Source organism: Macaca nemestrina, chromosome 8 (genome assembly GCF_043159975.1).
Source record: "Macaca nemestrina isolate mMacNem1 chromosome 8, mMacNem.hap1, whole genome shotgun sequence".
In the NCBI taxonomy this organism is placed as follows: domain Eukaryota; kingdom Metazoa; phylum Chordata; class Mammalia; order Primates; family Cercopithecidae; genus Macaca; species Macaca nemestrina.
Window position 1 is genome coordinate 76,294,739 of NC_092132.1, and position 19,529 is coordinate 76,314,267.

The following is a 19,529-nucleotide window of genomic DNA, read 5'->3' on the forward strand; positions in this document are numbered from 1 at the left end:
AATGATTAGCTACAAAGTAAAAATTTCTGTCAAACTATTACCCGAAAGTGGTCCTGATCCAGGCCCCATGAGAGGGTTCTTGGATCTTGCACAAGAAAGAATTTGAGATGAATCTATAAAGTGAAAGCAAGTTTATTAAGAAAGTAAAGGAATAAAGAATGGTTACTCCATAGGCAGAGCAAGAACATGGGCTGCTCAGCTGCTTATACTTACTGTTACTTTTTAATTTTATGCTAAACAAGGGATGGATTATTCATGACTTTTCTGGAAAAGGGGTGGGCAATTCCCAGCACTGAAAGTTCCTCCCCTTTCTAAATCATATAGGTTAACTTCCTGATGTTGTCATGGCATTTGTAAACTGTTATAGCACTGGTGGGAGTGTGTTTTAGCATGCTAATGCACTATACTTAGCATATCATGAACAGTGAGGATGACCAGAGGTCACTTTCATTGCCTTGTTGCTTTTGGTGGGATTTAGCTGGCTTCTTTACCACATGCTGTTTGTGACCTTGTGCCAACCTCCTATCTTACCCTGTGACTTAGAATGCCTAATCTCTTGGGAATGCAGCCCAGTAGGTCTCAGTCTCATTTTACCCAGCCCCAATTCAAGATGGAGTCCCTCTGGTTCAAATGCCTCAAGCAAAACATTTAGACTTCTTTTTTTCAAAATGTAAATAGAGTTTTACCTCCGAGTTAATAAAACAGAGTTAAGGTCAGTCATGAAATGCAAGAAATAATTTTTCTCTAATTTTACTAATTATTAATATGTTAATTTTGATTTTTACCTGTCTGATAAGCAAAAACATGTTATATCTCTGCCAGTTGAGTAGGCCATGGTTTGGCTGCAGATGAGCTGAATCATTTTCCTCATTTAATTGAGCATCTATACATCTCTCAGTGAATTTTTTGATTTTTCCCTTTGTCCACTTATTAATTGTGGTGTTCATATTTTCTTTATTGATGGGAAGAATCTTTTCATTTATACAGATACAACTGTTATGGATTGCATATGTTCCCCCCAGATTCCTATATGGAAGCCTTAACCCCTAATGTGACTGTATTTGGGATAAAGCCTGTAGAGAGTTTGTTAGGGTTAAGTGAGGTCATAATGGTGAGTCCCTAATCCAATAGTACTCATGTCCTTTTAAGAAGAGGAAGAGACACTAGGGATGTGAGTGAATAAAGAAAAGGCCATATGAGGACACAGCAAGAAAGTGGCCATCTGCAAGCCCAAAAGACAGGCCTCAGAAGAACCCAGCCCTATTGGCACTATGATCTTGGACATCCAGTCTCCAGAACTGTGAGAAAATACATTTCTATTCTTTTACTCTATTGTTTAAGACATATAGACTGCAGTGTTATGTGTCTAGCTCTAGGAGATTAATAGAGTAACTAATATATTATCCATTACTGTACTGCAATCCATTTTATTCTAGCTTACTCATGCTATTTCAACTCTGTTATGATAATTTCTTCAAACTTTTAAAGTAATCAAATCTATTAATGTTTTCCTTCAAGGTCTTTACCTTTGCATTTATGCTTAGAAAGTTTTCTCAAGTTCCAAGATAGTATCAATATTCATTGTTTTCTAGTGCTATTGTGATTTTATCTCGAACATTTAAATTTAAGTTAGACTTAAATCTTTCTGCATGTATAATTTATTTTGCTGTATGATATAAGGTAAAAACAGATTGTATTTTTTTTGCTAAAAGTTCATTAATTATTCCAGCATGGTTAGTTAAATGATTCATCTTGTTACTGATGCAAAGTGCTAATTTCATACATATTATGTTTTTCATACTGGGGTGAGTTTGTGTCCATTGACCTGTAGTGATGTTAGCATCACAACCATATTCTTCTGTTCCTTGAAATATCATAGAATATTATGACACCAAGGGAGGGAACGGAGTCTTTTCCAGTGGCCACTGCCATGCTCACACATCTTGTTTTTCCAAACAAGATGTTCTATTTTTACAAACAAGATGTTCTATTTTTACAATTAAATTTTTTTCAGATGAAAATTTAATCATATGGTCATGATCTTACAGTAACTACCATGGGATTTTATTTGGGATTGAACTAAATATGTATGTCTTTAGAAGAGTAATGTTACCTTCACAATTTTAAGTCTTCCTATTTAGAAACATGGTATGTCTTCCATATTACTCATACCTTCTTCACATTCTTTAGTAAAATTGTACTGTTTTTGGAGACGGAGTCTCACTCTGTCCAGCCAGGCTGGAGTGCAGTGGCTGCAATCTCGGCTCACTGCAACTTCTGCCTCCCGTGTTCAAGCAATTCTCCTGCCTCAGCCTTCTGAGTAGTTGGGGTTACAGGCACGTGCCACCACAACAGCTAATTTTTGTATTTTTAGTAAAGCCAGGGTTTCACCATGTTGACCAGGATGGTCTGAATTTCTTTACCTTGTGATCCCCTTGCCTCAGCCTCCCAAAGTGCTGGGATTACAGGTGTGAGCCACCACACCCAGACAAATTTTACTGTGTCTATTACAGAGGTCTCATACAGTTCTTGTTATATGTATTCCTAAGAGTGTGTGGGTGCATGTGTGTGCGTGTGTGTGTGTGTGTGTGTGTAATTCTGATTGGTAATTTTTTTCTAGCATGTTTTCTAGCTGGGTTTTGGTGGTATGTGGTAAAACTGATGTTTGTGTACTTATTATAAGTAGGCTTTTTTTATTTTATCATATCCAAAGTTGTAAGGTTTCTTTTTGTCTTTTCAAAAAACTTATCACGTAATTAATAAAAGTTTGCTTCCTCATTTTAATAACTAATGTTCTAGTACTGTTGCTTTGCTTAAAACTGCTAGAAAAAACTGTAAAATAATAGCACTTGTGGAATTTTTATTTGGCTTTTGAAATTAAGAGAGTTGCCTTTAGTGTTATACCCACTAAGTTATGATTTTTGGCAGAGTGTGGTGGCTCATGCCTGTAATCCCAGCATTTCAGGAGGCTGAGGCAGGTGGATCACTTGAGGTCAGGAGTTCGAGGCCATTCTGGCCAAAATGGTGAAACCTTGTCTCTACTAAAATACAAAAATTAGCCCAGTGTGGTGGCGTGTGCCTGTAGTCCCAGCTACTCAGGAAGCTGAGACGCAAGAATAGCTTGAACATGAGAGGAGGAGGTTGCAGTGAGCCAAGATTGCACCTCTGCATTCTAGCCTGGGCAAGAAGGTGAGACTCCATTAAAAAAAAAAAAAATTAGGCTGTGATTTTTAACTATAGATTTTAGAAATATGTATATCCTGTTATTAGGAAATCATTCTTATATTCCTAGTTTATTTAAAAGAATTTATTATATTTATTTTAACAGAAATTATCACTGAGGTTTATTGAATGTTATTTTGTTATTTATGCAGGTAATTTAATATTTTCTATATTGAGCCACTAATGGCTTAAACATATCATTAGATTTTTAAATATCAAATGAGTCTTGCAATCCTGATGTATATTTTATCTAGATGAGTTGTATTACTATTTTAAATAGTGCAGGAATAAATGTGCTAATCTTTCATTTAAGATTTCCATTTCTGAGAAAAATTTAGAGTAAGTTATTCAGACTTCTTCCTAAAAACTAGCAAAACATGTATTTCATTTCTTTTTAAAATCATGAAAGCCTTTACAAAATTGTAAGAATTATCAGTCCAAAAACCTAAAGAAATCCTGGACCCAGAAAACTAATGTGAGTATCTAAGTTGCTTTTGTCCCCCAGAGCATTGCTGCCTATGAAAAACAAAGCTGCTGTTTTCATGCACTCCTAGGACATGGGATACAACCTACCATCTTGCTTACAAAATTATAATCCAAAGCATGACAGCTTTAGTATAAAGTAACTCAGAAGTCAATCCCCCCGACTCCCTCTCCTAGAGGACTGCAAGGCAAATCGTCTTGGCACAAAGCAGGGGGAAGTGAGGGAGAAGAGATGGGGCCACCTCAAGTCAGTTCTTGAATGGATTTGTGTCTTAAAGTCACATTACAGAATGACTCAATAAGCCTCAAGCTGTGAATGTCGTTTAAAATCAATCTAGTTTGGTAATGCTCCCAAGATACTTAGCAAAAACAAATGCAAATTCTCTGAAAGGATGGCATCTTTATCTCAGGCCTAGGTAAGTTCCCCCTCAAAACTGATTTGCTTATATTGAATGATAAATAACAATAAAAGGGAACAATAAACTTTAATTGAGAAATTATAATTATAAACACACAAAAGTTCTAATGTTGAATATGTCAAATATAGAATATAAAACAATGATGATTGCTATGTTTAAGAGAGAAAAGAAAAACTAGAACATGTAGTGCAGGATATTATATCAAAAGAAAAAAAGAGAGAGAAAAGAAATTAAGAAAGGAAAGACATAACGAAAGAAGAAGGGAGAGGGAGAAAGAGAGAGAGAAATTAAGTTAGTAGATATAAATACGAATGAAGAAGAATTTTTAAAATTAAAATATTAATACCTAACATTAGGGACTTGTGCTTCTGAAAAGATAGCGTAGCTGCATTTTTCTCATTTTTCTGACTAAATACAACTAAAAACTATGCACATTGGCAGGGCACGGTGGCTCATGCCTGTAATCCCAGCACTTTGGGAGGCCGAAGTGGGTGGATCACAAGGTGAGGAGATCGAAACAATCCTGGCTAACACGATGAAACCCCGTCTCTACTGAAAATACAAAAATTAGCCGGGCGTGGTGGCGGGCACCTGTAGTCCCAGCTACTCGGGAGGCTGAGGCAGAAGAATGGCGTGAACCCGGGAGTCGGAGCTTGCAGTGAGCCGAGATCTCACCACTGCACTCCAGCCTGGGTGAGAGAGTGAGACTCTGTCTCAAAAAATAAATAAATAAATAAAAATAAAAATAAAATAAAAAATAAAAAACTATGCACATTGTACATAAACCAAAGATAAGAAAACTGAAAGGCAGAGAGAAGAAGGCAGTCCAGCTAACAGCCTTAGGACCCAAGAAATGACATGCTGATCAGTTTCCTGGATTTTTATTTTATTTTATTTTTTTGGAGACAGTGGCACTGTCTTGTTCTGTCATCCAGGTTGGAGGGCAGTGGCATGAATGCCATTCACTGCAGCCTTGAGCCCCCAGGCTGAGGTTGATCATCATTCCTCAGCAGCCCAAGTAGCTGAGATTATAGGTTCATGCACCACTCCTGGCTTCTTTTTTTATTTTTTTGTAGAGAGAGGGTCTCACTTTGTTGCCAAGGTTGGTGTTGAACTCCTGGCTTCAAGGGCTCCCAAAATGTTGGAATTACAGGCATGAGCCACCACACCTGGCCCTGGGTTTTCTTTGTGCCTGATATATCTCAGACTTTATGCTGATGAAACGGGCAACCCTTAAATACCAAAAAATGCACACCAAGAAAAAGATTCTAAAAAAGAGCATGATCAAAAATAAAGTATCTAGAAAAATTAGAAAGTGCATTGTACTGAAAGAAATGAACAGACATTTCAAAACATATAGGGTGCAGACAGGGCAGTGCTAACACGCAGATTTATAGCACTAAATATATATACTAGAAAAAAGTCAAAATCAATAAGCAAAGCTGCCACCTCAAGAACTTTGCAAATAAAGAGCATAACAAACCCAAAATAAGCAGAATGAATGAAATAATAATAATAAAGCAGGCTGGGTGTGCTGGTTCACACCTGTAATCCTAGCACTTTGGGGGGTCAAGGCAAGCAGATCACTTGAGGTCACGGGTTCGAGACTAGCTGGGCCAACAGGGTGAAACCCCATCTCTACAACAAATACAAAAATTAGCCAGGCCTGGTGGTGGGCACCTGTAATCCCAGCTACTTGGGAGGCTGAGGCAGGAGAATGGCTTGAAACCAGGAAGGTGGAGGTTGCAGTGAGCTGAGATCGCTTATAGGGTTGGTTATAGGAAAAACACTGCACTCCAGCCTGGGTGAAAGAGTGAGACTCTGTCTCAAAAAGAAATAAAATAAAATAAAATAAATAATAAGAAAGCAGAAGTCAGTGAAATCGAAAACAGAAAAACTATCCCTTTACTCTAAGCAACTGTGAAATGGTTACATTGCTCTGTTGCATTACTACATTGAATTTAATCATTTCTGTGTTAACCACTTCATCATTAGCCCAAGAGCAGGGAAGAAACCGTATTTACTCATCATCATATAAGTCTAAACAAGTACAACACTTTTTACTTCTGAAAACTGTATTAATTTTGATTACTGGGAAACTTTAATAAATGACTGCCTCAGTGGTAAAAAATATGTAAAATTTAATGCAACAGTTAGATTTAACTGAAGATTATTATAAAATACATATAAATGGTATAGTTAATAAATATAAAAGAATGCAAAGATTAAATCTTTTTTAAAAGTCTAACCATATCCTGTTAATAGGAGACGCATCTTATTCAGAGTCATATGTAGAGGCTAAAAAATGTTGGAAAAATATACCACATAAATACAAATTGGAAGGGTATTAGTGCAGCAATATTAGTATTAGACTGAGAAAGCATTAAGGTGAAATCATTACTAAAGAAAAAAATCACTTCATAAGGTTTATATACACAAGTAAAAATTATTTTATATTTTATGGCTTTGGTAACATAGTTTCCAAGTATATCATGGAAAAAATGACAGAACTACTTGGGGGAATAGGCAAACCTATCATCAAACTGGGGAATTAATATATCTATAAGTACCCTTTTTAAAAAAAGGCTTAGCATCAGCAAGAAAGATTTGAACAATGTGATCAGCAACCTAGATCTGATGTACATAGGTTGTTATACTAATTAACTTTCTAAGCAAATCAAGATATTGCTAAAAAATTACATACTTTGTCTCAAAAATAAGTTACAACAAATGTTAAAGGAATGAAAACAATAGAGCATATCCTCAAATTATAATGCAATTAGGCCAGGAATTATGAACTACATAATTAGAAAAAATATTTTAAAACTTGTCAACACTTTTTGGACACAGGCTTTCACTCTATTACCCAGGCTGGAGTACAGTGGTACAATCTTGGGTCACTATAGCCTCATCCTCCTGGGCTCAAGCGATCCTCCTTGACTCAAGCAATCCTCCCAACTCAGCCTTCCAGATAGCTGGGGCTACAGGCATGTGCCACCACACCCAGCTAATTCTTTGTCTCTTTTTGTAAAGGTGGGGTGTCACCATGTTGCCCAGGCTGGTCTCAAACTCCTTGGCTAATGCAATCCATGGACCATGGCTGGGATTACAGGCCTGAGCCATCACATCTGGCCAGAAATACTTTTTAAGAACATATCACCCATTAAGAAATCACAATGAAAAGGTAAAATATTTTTAACAAAATCATATTTAACAATGACAGATTGAAACTTATAGGAACAACTAAAGCAGTCAGGGAGAAAAAAAGGCTAGCCTTAAATGTACATATTAGAAAACATGAAAGAGTCAAACTCAGTAAGGTATGCATCCACCTTAAGAAGCTAATAAAGAATGGTAAAATATACTCAAAGATTATAGACGGAAGAAAATAATAAAGGGTAGAAAAGACATTCATGAAGTAAAGAACGAAGAGAATGAACAAAGCCACAGTGGTTTCCTTCAAAAGACAAACAAAAGTGACAAATCCATGGTGAGACAATTGAACAAAAGAGAAAGCACAATTAACAAATATCAGAAGGGCAAAGAAAATATGACCAGAAATGCTATAGACCTTTAAAGGATCTAAATGGAGATTATGAGTAATTTCATGATAGTGATTTTGAAAATGTAGGTAAAATATATTTCTAAAACATACAATTTCTCAATCTGACACAAGAAGTCAGAAGAACAAAACCAGTTTACAAAAATGACCCATTCCCTTGGATTTAGAAGGCTTGAATTATGTGCTAGTTACGGAGTTATTTTGCAGGTGCTTGAATTCCAGCTCCATCATTTATTAGCTGTTTGGGCACCTTATTTAACCTCCCTAAATCTCAGACCTCTCATCTGAAAAATGAGGTTAATAATCACATCTCCTCCCAGGTTGTTTTAAGGCTTAAATAGGATAATAGTGGAAAGAACTTAGCACTGTGTTGGGCAATTAATGTCAGATATTATTGATACATCTTCATTGTCATCAATCTTTCAAAGACTAAGAGTGACATTTCAAACCCTCCCCTATATTTATATTTCTGGAAAACTCCTATATGTTTCTAATAGGTTTACTCTGTATGCTTGAATAATGTTATTCAACAAAAAATCATGCTTATTATATTTTCATTATCCTTAAAAAGTATGTGATACTCATTGTCTCATTTAATGACTTTTGTTTGGAATTCCATTTGTAGATACTGTGTAATACTGCAGCCACTGTATTAAATACTGATTAGACACAGAAGAAAGTATGGTTCTGCCTTCTAGAACCTCATATCATGTTAGGAATATAGACAAATACACATAGAATTGCAGAGCAAATTGGTAAGAATTTCCATGGAAGTAAATCAAAGTTTTATGAAAATATACAGATTCTTTAAATTGAAACGCAGATGATGGGGTTGGAGCAAGAGAAGTCTCCTTTGGAATGTTTTTGCCTTGCCACTATCTTTAAAATTGAGTAGTAGACATCCTGACAAAGAATTAGAAGAGTAGGGGGAAAAGAATTGTAAATATAGTAAAATATAAAAGAGTATGAGAGAATGAAAAGAATTACAAAGTACTAAGATAGAAAAGAATATGGCATCTCTGGGATATTGTAAGTGTTTTGGTTTGATTACTTTGGATAAGATTACCTTAGCAGTTTTTCTTTTTTGGAGGGGCGTTGGCCATTTTAATAGCCGTTTTATAGGATTCAAAGATATTTCATTTGTTTCTGTACTATGGTAATCTGTTTAGAACAGAAGAAAACTTTATGTTGATATAAGGTTCCTCCTTGTAGGTAGAATGTTTTCAATGCTGCAGTGAGATAGCTAGTTAACATCGCTGAGTTAAGTGTTCTCACAGGACTGGTCAATCCAGAAATCTGGGATTTTAATTAATTAATTAATTAATTTTTACTTTATTTTGTATTTTTTGAGACAGAGTCTTTCTCTGTCGCCCAGGCTGTAATGCAGTGGTGCAATCTTGGCTCACTGTAACCTCTGCCTCCCGAATTCAAGCAATTCTCTGCATCAGCCTCCTGAGTAGCTGGGACTGCAGGCGCCCGCCACCACACCAAGCTAAGTTTTGCATTTTTAGTAGACAGGTTTTCACCATATTGGCCAGGCTGGTCTTGAACTCCTGACCTTGTAATCCACCCACCTTGGCCTCCCAAAGTGCTAGGATTACAGGCATGAGTCACTGCGCCCTGCTGGGATATTTTTTAAACCGTACTAGAATACCAAACTCCAAAATGCTGCCAATTAGTTTCAAGTTAGTACTAAAATTTTTTAAGTTTATGTTTGCTCTCTTGGCAGTAGAAGGGGAAGAAGTGCCTTCATTATTTTTTATTGCAATTAATGATTGGGGAAAAATAACTATCTGTATCTATAGTACCGATGCCTACACATAGTACCTAGGGGTGCTATGCAGCTCCCCTAAATAATTTCATGTTCAACCTAAGAACAAATTACTGAATAAACGGATTATTTATCACATTACTGGAATATAATCAAACTCAAAATAAAGGTATATGAAGAACTGTTTCTATTAGCTTCATGAAATTTCTACTTCTGTTTCTGTTTTTCTAGTCATGTGGTCAAAGTGAGTGATGGCAAATACGTATATATTAAAAAGAGTAAAGTCTTATAAAGTGAAATAATGCAAAACAGAAATAATTTTTATTCTTTGGCTCTCTAAAAACATATAAACATTTACGCTCATAGTAGATTAAAAAGTCCTAATGAATTGATAGATGTCTTCTATCGGTGCCCAGAAATCTAAGAATGATTTAAGTAATCATGTAAGTGAAATACATTTTCTTTTGTTGAACAAGTCCTCTTGAATTGAACATTCTTAGAAATAAAGCAAAAGATAAATTAATGTGCACCAAATAACTTTCAAAATATAAAATATCTTTCACCCCAGTTTATCCCTGGGCACTGCAGGCTGCAGAGATTTCTCTTTGGCTAGAATGTTCAGTTGATAATTTATCTGCCCAGTGAAATTAATGGTTTGTCTCTTTGATCACCAGGAAGGTCTTATTTCTATCTTATCTTAGTTCTCTAATATTTCAAAAGCTACTATCAACTTGCCCCCTTAACTTTTTAAAAATATGTTTCTTGTCTTAATAGAAGGCAACACATTAAACAAATTTATCACAGAGAATGAGACAAAATACAAACACAGGTGAGAGGCAGCAACACAGTATTTTACAAATGGCACAGCCTGCATAATCTAATGTAGCACTTTGTATGTTGGTTAAATTTAATTGCTTCATATGAGTTTTACTTCGACTAAAGTGTATGGCTCTGAGGGCTGGGAACTTGAGAGATTTTTCAACTGGCAGTTGTTTGTAGGGATGCAGAAGGGAAGATGGAAGCCTGGACTCTGGGCCTGTACCTGGACCTCATTCCAAACTAATTATTGTTTTGCATCTTCCATACCGGAATGCTTTTAAGAAAAAAATCAGTCCATTGGTAACACAATTGTTAAAGGAAAGAGAAAGAAAAGAAAGGGGGAAGAAAGAAAGGATTGGGAAAGGAAGGACCACAGTTCAAAGCTAGGAATGCAACTGTGTAGTGGGTCGATAAATCATAACTGTTTATTATCCCCGCATCTTCATTTCTTGTTTCTCTTAAAGAAAAAAAAAGTTTTATTTTCAGAGTTAGGTGATGACTGATTATTAGTTAACATTGGATAACTTTTAAAATGCTTTCAATTTTGTGGATTCCTACTGGTCCATACAATTTCATTTTGTGAAAGAGCAGTAAGTCTTTCTGGAATCTGATTGGAAATTCTTGGAATTAACTACAAAAAGAGCTTTTAAGTTGCTAATGCTGAGAAGGGTAAGCAACATTTCACAGTAGAACTCCAGAGACAGAAACAACACGGTTGTTCTCAAAATAAGAAACAGTCCATATTACATAAACAAAGTTTTCCAGTTATTACTCCTTTATATCATTTAAAAACTGACCTTTCAGAAAAATTTTAAGATGTATGTTCAATTTCTCATGAAGCTGAATTTCTAGGACATTTCTTTTACCACATTCTTCTAAAATTCCCACCGATTTTTAAAAAAAGTGTTTAATATTAATAATTCATTCTTGACATCCCCGCTTTCTCCTCCATGTTTTTATCATACAAAAATAAAGTCTGCCCATGAGGAATTCTAGACTTTAGAAGAGAGCTTTGTAACTTGGAGAAATCTTTCTCTCTTTTTTTAATTCCAATGGAACAAGAAAAAATATTTTGCACTGTTGGTAATGACATTCCATCTTTATCCCATTACTAAAACAAAATATGAGAACCAAAAAGTAAACTTTGTCTTTGGTTTATAAAGTACTTTTGATTTCCCTTATGCATTCATTTAAAGAAAATCTTGTAATCTAGGCTGTTTTCTGCCTTCTGTCTTCAGTTTATAAAGTGCCAAACTTCTCGTCCTATTATATCTCAACAATGGTCATCATTTTCGTTTTATTTTAAAGGTAAATGCAAAGATGACCTGTGAAATTAAAAATATTGTCTGGATAACATGGTCCTGTGAATACCATTTCAGAATATGGATCCCAAAAACAAATTTAATAGACATTTGCTTATGTAGAAATAAGACATGTAAAAATCAGGGGGAAAAAACATCCTGGGCTTTAAAGGGAAAAAGAAAGACATTATCAGGAAAAGTTTCATTTTAATATTTAAGATCCAATTCAGAGTAACAAAGAAAGATTATGTTGATAATCCCAGTTCTTGTCAAGCTCATTATTTGGCCAAGGTTAAAAAATAAAGAAGTTAGTAGTAGTCTGTTTTCCCTTATTTGACTTCAAGAAAAGTGGAAAATTATATCCTGAGAGCACATGAATGTATTCTAAAGGGATATGCATGATTTTCCCCTCCTTAGTGTATTATAATACTGTGGTGAAGATATTTTTATGTGACAGAATGGGTGGAACAGAATTTCGCATCCAAAAATCACTGAGAACTTTTTGTGCCCTATTTTGTAATTCTTTAAAATAACTACCTTGTTCTCTTACCACAAATGCCTTCTCTTTGACTTCTTCATTGGGAACCTATTAAGATTTCTTCAGTATGTTTGGTGAGAGGGGAAACATTTCAATGTGTGATTCAGTCCACTGTTTGGAAACTTGGAATAAGAAGACAACACATTTTTATACCCATATAAATGCAATGTGGCTGACCAAGAAGCTGCTATTCTGAGTGTCAGAAACAAGTCATAGGATTAGAATATCTATGAGCTACTTCCTCACCCTACAAAAAGATATACTCTCATTTATTTCCATGGTTTGGACTATCCTTTGTTGAAAATGCTATCACTTCTTTTTAAATAAGCATCAACTCTTAGTCTTTATAGCATTTCTACAGAGTGGATTTGCATTAGTGTGAAGAAGTGTATTTTATTTTTACTTACTCTAAGAGTAAGAGTTCCTTTTGTAGAGTCCTTAATTTTAACTATTTCAATATTTAAATTGTTTTCTAATTTTTCATGAAACAATCTGATGGTTTCCTGGACCTATCCCCAACAGATTAAACATCAGCTTAGTGTGACCCCGAAAGGGGTATTTTTGATAATCTAAAATATAAGACCATTGCTTTCAGACCTCATTAGCACAGGAGCAGCATCCCTGAAGCAACCAGAAAAAGCTATAGCATTTCTTCCAAGCATTTTGTACCCACATGTTTTGTGCTAAGTGCAAATGTGATGATCCATTTGAGAATTAACTCTTCGAAGGGTAATACCTGGAACATGCCTTGCATTCTTTAGTTCTTGTTGTGGATTATGGCATTTTGGTGATGCTTTGTTTTCTACAGAAACATCACAACAGAGTCAGAGAGTCTAGGCCACACACACAAACATTCTAGACATGCTTAACAGTGTTGAGAGAGGCAGCACAGGCAATGACTAAAAGGGCTTTTCAACATTGCATGCCTTTCATTTTAAGCCCTTTAATATTCCAACATCCCTGTGAATGAGATATAAATCATCCTTATGAATGGAGCAAATAGGAAAACATGGATTTTCAAAAGCATATTGTCATGACAAAAGAAAAAAACTGAGTCTTGCAATGAATTCCTTATTTTAATATATGTATAGACTTGCTCCAAAAAATAACAGATTTAAGGGATTCTTCAAATATATCTTTTCCCAGATTAGACCTTTAAAACAATCCTTAAACATTTGTTAGACCTAAAACATATTAAGTTATAGATTAAAAAAATGAAAAATTAAATTCACTAGTTATTGCGCTACATAAAATTATGAGGCTTTTATATAATTTTCCCAGTGATTGCTTTGTCTGTTTCTGTAATATTATTAAGTCGGTCTTTGGATGCTTAAATATTTAGGGCTTGGACCCATTGGAAATAAATTCATAATGGAAGGAAATCACTTGCTTTATAATGCCTATGATTGGTATTTTTTCTTTTTTTCTTTTGTCCATAGTACATCTTAGGACCATTTCACATATGTTTATTCATACGAGTCTATCCTAATGCCTTTTAGATCATAAGCAAATTCACTAAATATTTATTGACTTTTAGTTTTAATTCCATTCCATTCAATGAACACTTATTAAACACTTGCTATAGATGAGACACGATACAGAGTGTGGTGGATCCTTCAAAGCTTAAGAGATTGTTCTTTTCCCCCAGAGCTTAGAATCTAATAAGAGAGGGAAGACATCTACAAAACAAATGCAGAATAAAGAATGGTCATTTGGACTTGTAATAGAGACTCAGTGTGTGAGGGGGAACAGAGTGGAGAGAGGGACGCTTCCAGATGGGGTCATTGAGGAGAGGTGTCATTTCAGATTTACTTGAGATGCAACTCCTGAAAGAGGCAGCAGTCAGAAAATGGGATTTCAGGTAGATTGCACAGCTGGGGCAGGAAACATTCGAGGCCTGTGAAAAGCTTGGGAGGCAGCTGATTTGATGCAAACAGAGGTTTCATGATTAATGAAAAAAAGTAAGCTCATTTGAAAGCAAAGAAGGAAGGTCTCAAATGCCATGCTAAGAAGCTTAGAGTTGGTTCTATTAAAAAAGGGAAGCATCCGAGGGATTTCAAGAGAGAGAGGCTGCCTGTGCTTCAGGAAGAATTGTCTGAAATAAAGTTAAATGAGGGGAAAGAATCAGAGCAAAACACTATTAAATAGGATATTCTAATAACTTAGGCAAATGGATATGGTGATATGACATGTTCAGATTTCTCATCTTACACGCACATACCACACTCTCTCCCTCTTCCTCAACCAAAATCATCCTTCAACTACTTCTCTGGATCTCTTTCTTCTTCCATTCACAACCAAATGGAAATCGTTTTCCTCACTTATTGTCTCCATTTTATCTTCCAGTTTACTCCCTCATCTCCTTGAAATTTAGCTTCCCCGGTCACTATGCCAATAAATCTGCTCTTGCCAAATACATATGTGATCTCCTTCCTGCTGAATTCAACAGACAGTTCTTAAAATACACTGTCCCATTGGCTTACTTAAGGCTGAGTCTCCAAGTTTTCTTTCGACCTCTCCACCCACACATCAATTTCCACATGGAGTTCTTCTTCCTCCACTTACTGTTTGGTGCTCTTCAAGCTCCTGTCGCAGAAGTTTGTCTCTCCTAATTCCACTCAATCTTGTGAAGTGAGGTCAACCACTCTCAGATCTCAGCTGCCATCTGTCAATGATTCCCAAATGTGTATGGCCAGCTGGGTCTTTCCAGCTTCAGAATCAAATATACTGGATACACCCTGTCAGTTTAGGTGCTCTGAGAAGCAGATGTCTAAGCCCTGAGAGCATGTTGGCTGGGCCAGTGGAGGGCTGCAGGGCAAAGACTGCCTCTCTGAGTGTCCTGCTTAGGCAGAAAGGGCCTGGTTCCAGTACACCACCCTGGTCAGTTGTGGAACGCCAACAGCCCTCAATAGCGTACCCGTAACATGAATGCAGAGGTGAATCATGAGGAGGCAGCAAGTGTGCCTCTCAGCCACTTGCATGCCTCCAGCAGGTTCTTTTTTGCCTTTACCCACTCCCATGGCTGCCACTCCAGTCACTGACTAACTCCCCAATTTGGAAGTTCCATTGACATCTTAAAGTCCTTTGTGTCTGCGTCGCAGCACATTATTTCCCCCGAGACCTTGCTCTTCCTATTTGCCTTGTCAGCATTAGTATTTCGTCGAAATATATATATATTTGGTGTATATATATATTTATTTATTTATATTATTTATAAATTTATATTATTTATATTATATTATATATTATTTATTATAATTATATATTATTTTTTATTATATATAATAAAATATATATTATATATAATATATATTTAATATATAATTATATATAATTTTATATATAATAAATATATATAATATAATAAATATATATAATATATATTATAGGGATTTCGAGAGAGACTGCATATAATTTATATGCATATAATTATATATAATATATAATTATTATATAATATATTATATATTATATTATATATTTTATATTTATAATATAAAAGTTATATATTTATATTATTTATATATAAAAAATATATATATATTAACATTTTCCTGGGACAGAAAACTGGGTTTCACTCCTAGTACTTTTATCTTCCAAATACTATTTAATGTCCTAGCTTTTCTCGAAGCTTATTGACACTTTGTTACCCCATTCAGGTAAGCTTTTCTGAACCTTCTGACTTCCTTCTTTCAGTTTTGTCCCATTCCAATTCCTTCTCTACACTGCAGCCATAATGGCCTTTCTAAACAGCATATCTGATTTTGTCACTTAGCTGAGCGGAGCCCTCCTCAGACCCTGCATCAGAGTCGGTGGCAGAACTGTTTGGAGGCAGAGCACAGGTTACTGGTAGCAGCTTCTTCAAGAGAACCTGTGCCAGTACAAAGTTAATTTCTGCACTCCTCTACCTGGCATCTACCTGGACAGTAAAGTGAAAGGCTAGGAAAAGACTTGGCTCCGACGGTTCTCTATAGCTGATTTTTCTTCTCTGGGAAGTTGAAAAGCCCAAGTTGCCAGATGACTTTTATCATCCTATTAATAATCTCCAGCTTCTATGCCTTCGATGAACATTGCTCTGAGGTCAAGGTCCAGCCTTCTTAGAAGATATTACCTGAAGCCATGGGTTCTGGGGTCTGAGCCCATCTTATCTCTCCAGCATTATCTGTGGCTACTGGCCACTTTAGCATACTGAATTCTTTCCAGTCTCTCTGCTTAAGAAATCGTCCCCACCACCGCTCCCATTTCAACATCAGCTTTCATCCACTCAACTTTTTCCTGATCTTTCAAGTCTCAGGTAAAACTTCTGGGTATTTGGTTATTTTATGATGTCTTCCACTTTCCTTGTTGTTGTATTTATCAGGCTGTAATATTATAGTTGCCTTTTTATTGAAATCATGAAATATTCCAAATATACTGAAACCTACCCAAAATAACACCCATTAGCTATTTTCACCTCTTATTTATTTGTCTCTCTTTTTAAAGAAATACACCATATAAAATGAATAAAGTTAGTGTTACATATTTTGACACAGATAAATCTCACAAACACCTGAGTAAGATTTTCTCTTTTCTTGTCTTCCTCCCTGACTCAACAGAAAGCTCTGTGAGGACACAGGTAGGGTCTGTCCTGTTGTTTTATGCCTTTGGTGATTTGCATACTATATGTTCAAAAATAATTTCAGATAAAAAAATTAATGAAAGAATGAAACATGGAAGGAAGGAACAGTTCTGAGAGTTTTTAACATAGAATTTATCTTCCTCAGTATGATCTGTGTTGACACCAACCTACCATTACTTTGGATGTTTCAGATATTGTTTACTGAGCAGGAGACTTGGGGCCACAGACTCTCCATGACAGAGGAAAACAAAAGCTGAAGTTTCAGTTAAGGTTGAGTCAGCTCAAGTATCACTTTGCTTCACAAAGCTGTTCTTGTTTCTGGTCTGTTCACTCTACCCATTTATTTTCATTTCCAAACTCCCACATCATGTAAAACTGAACACATCTTCTTTATCTCTTTACTATCCCTTCCTCTGTAATAGCACTGAAGCAAGTCATTGGTTTCTTTTACTACTATTTACGTCTCCCTCTATTGAAAGGCAAGTTCCTCATTGGTAGGATCTGTGCCTTGCTAAACTTAGTATGTACTCTACAACGGGCAATCAACAGATGTATTTGGATCACTAAAATAATTTGCATGTTAGGATTTCTTTCTGCACTACTAGGTTTTAGAGCCAACCATATGGGAAAAATAAACATGAAATCCTAAATATTTGACAATTAAAATATTTTAATAAGACTTTTCAGCTGGATGCTAAAGAAATAACTGCACTAGAACACTAAAGTGCAATAAAATAGATACCTAATAAATAAAGTGATATACAAAGATGAATGTGATAAATTTAGCCTAAGTTGGCCAGGGAAGACTTATAGATATCTATAAATTTATATAAGTATACATATATAATGCATCATAATTATCTATTTTATATCTATACACAAACCTTGCACTTATACAAATGGCTTGTTCACATGCATAACAAAAGTACATAAACTGTTTTTTTTCTTTAAAAAAATTCATTGTTTTGGCTTTAAAGGTGATAAAAATTAATAATCACTTTTAGCTCAATTGGGAATCAGTACAAAGAAAAACTAAACTTAATTGGTTCAGCTTCTGAAAAAAAAAAAAGGCTTTTCATTTTTCCCCATTACACGTTGAATTAACTCTAAATTCTCTAGCAAGAGTCTCCAAAGACAACCTCCAAAATGGCCTATTTTTAAAAATTATTTTTATTTTTATTTTATTTTTGGAGAAAGAGTCTCACTGTGTCACCCAGACTGACTGGAGTGCAATGGTGCAATTTCGGCTCACAGCAACCTCTGCCTCCTGGGTTCTAGTGATTCTTATGCCTCAGTCTCCTGAGTAGCTGGGATTACAGGCATGTGTCACCACACCTGGGTAATTTTTTTGTATTTTCAGTAGAGACAGGGTCTCACTATGTTGCCCAGGCTGGTCTCAAACTCCCGAGCTCAGGCCATCCGCCCACCTCAGCCTCCCAAAGTGCTAGGATTAGAGGCACAAGCCACTGCGCCCGGCCATGACCCATTTTATCGTTACACATATTGTAGGTATTATGCTAAAATAATTTCTGTTCTGAAATATACTATATATGTACTGAGGATATTTTGTCTCTGCTTTTGACAGAATTCCTGAAAGACTTAAATAAAATATCACTTCTTCCATGTAGTCTGTCTTGGTTTCCACAACTGGCGATGAACTCTTTGAGACATTCCCAGGTGAGTTTTATGATAGGGAACATTTGAAAAACACTGCTAATACGTAATGTAGCCATTTTTGTAAAGCTTATCGCTCAGAATCATTTCAGTCTCGGCTACACATGGTGGTTCACACCTGTAATCCTAGTACTTTAGGAGGCCGAGGCAGGTTGATCACCTGAGCTCAGTGGTCTGAGACCAGCCCGGCCAACATGGCAAAACCCTGTCTCTACTAAAAACACAAAAATTAGCCAGGTGTCGTGGTGGGTGCCTGTAATTCCAGCTACTTGGGAGGCTGAGGTCAGAGAATCTCTTGAACCCAGAGGGCAGAGGTTGCAGTGAGCAGAGATCACGCCACTTCACTCCAGCCTAGGCAAAAGAGAAAAACTCCATCTCAAAAAAAAAAAAAAAAAAAAAAATCATTTCCATCTCATTCATTTATTTGGGTTTTAATTTTCCAATATGTCATGAGCAATGTTTTTCATGCAGTAGACAACAAAAAAAGTCTGCTCGAATTCAAAATTATCATACATTGAATACCCATTTTGTATATATTTAAAATTATATGACCAAAAATGTGACAATGCATATAAGATTGCTGTGCAATCTCACAAATGCTAGTAATCACTATAAAAGTAAGTGATTTTTGGAAGTTTATGAATCCTAAAGTTGAACATTTAATGGGCCTTTATAGTAAACAAAATCCTTAAAATTAAAAATGGAAAGGTAAAAAGGATCTATTAAATGGTTAAACTCTGCCTATTTTTCATTCCTGCTGAATGTCTTCAAATCAAAGACTTCTGAAAGGGTGGTGATGTTTACTAATTGGTGACTGAAGGATGCTTAGACCTTTCTGCTCACTCATTTTGCAAAATATTGGTCCGATATTCCTGGACCAAAAAAATGACATCTTCAGAACAACTCCCAGTGTTATATTTGAGTGATTTCCTTAATGAAATTCAAAATGGATTCCCTTGCTTTCTCCTATCCTTTTTACAAACCAAATATTTAGACAGACGTAATGCTATGGTTTGAACTGACTGAATGTGTGTTAGCAGTTTTAAGCTTATTAAAAACTGCCATGAAAGGAAGAATGGCAAGGATGGGGTTAAATATTCTCAGCATAGATTAATGAAATCC

The 19,529-nt window shown here is 35.7% G+C and overlaps 1 long non-coding RNA gene across 1 annotated transcript in view; it reads left to right on the forward strand.

The window, feature by feature from the left end:
- The window catches only part of LOC105483615 (uncharacterized), a 185,226-nt gene that overhangs the window by 96,765 nt on the left and 68,932 nt on the right, over nt 1–19,529 (forward strand). The gene's annotated exons all lie outside the window — the stretch shown is intronic.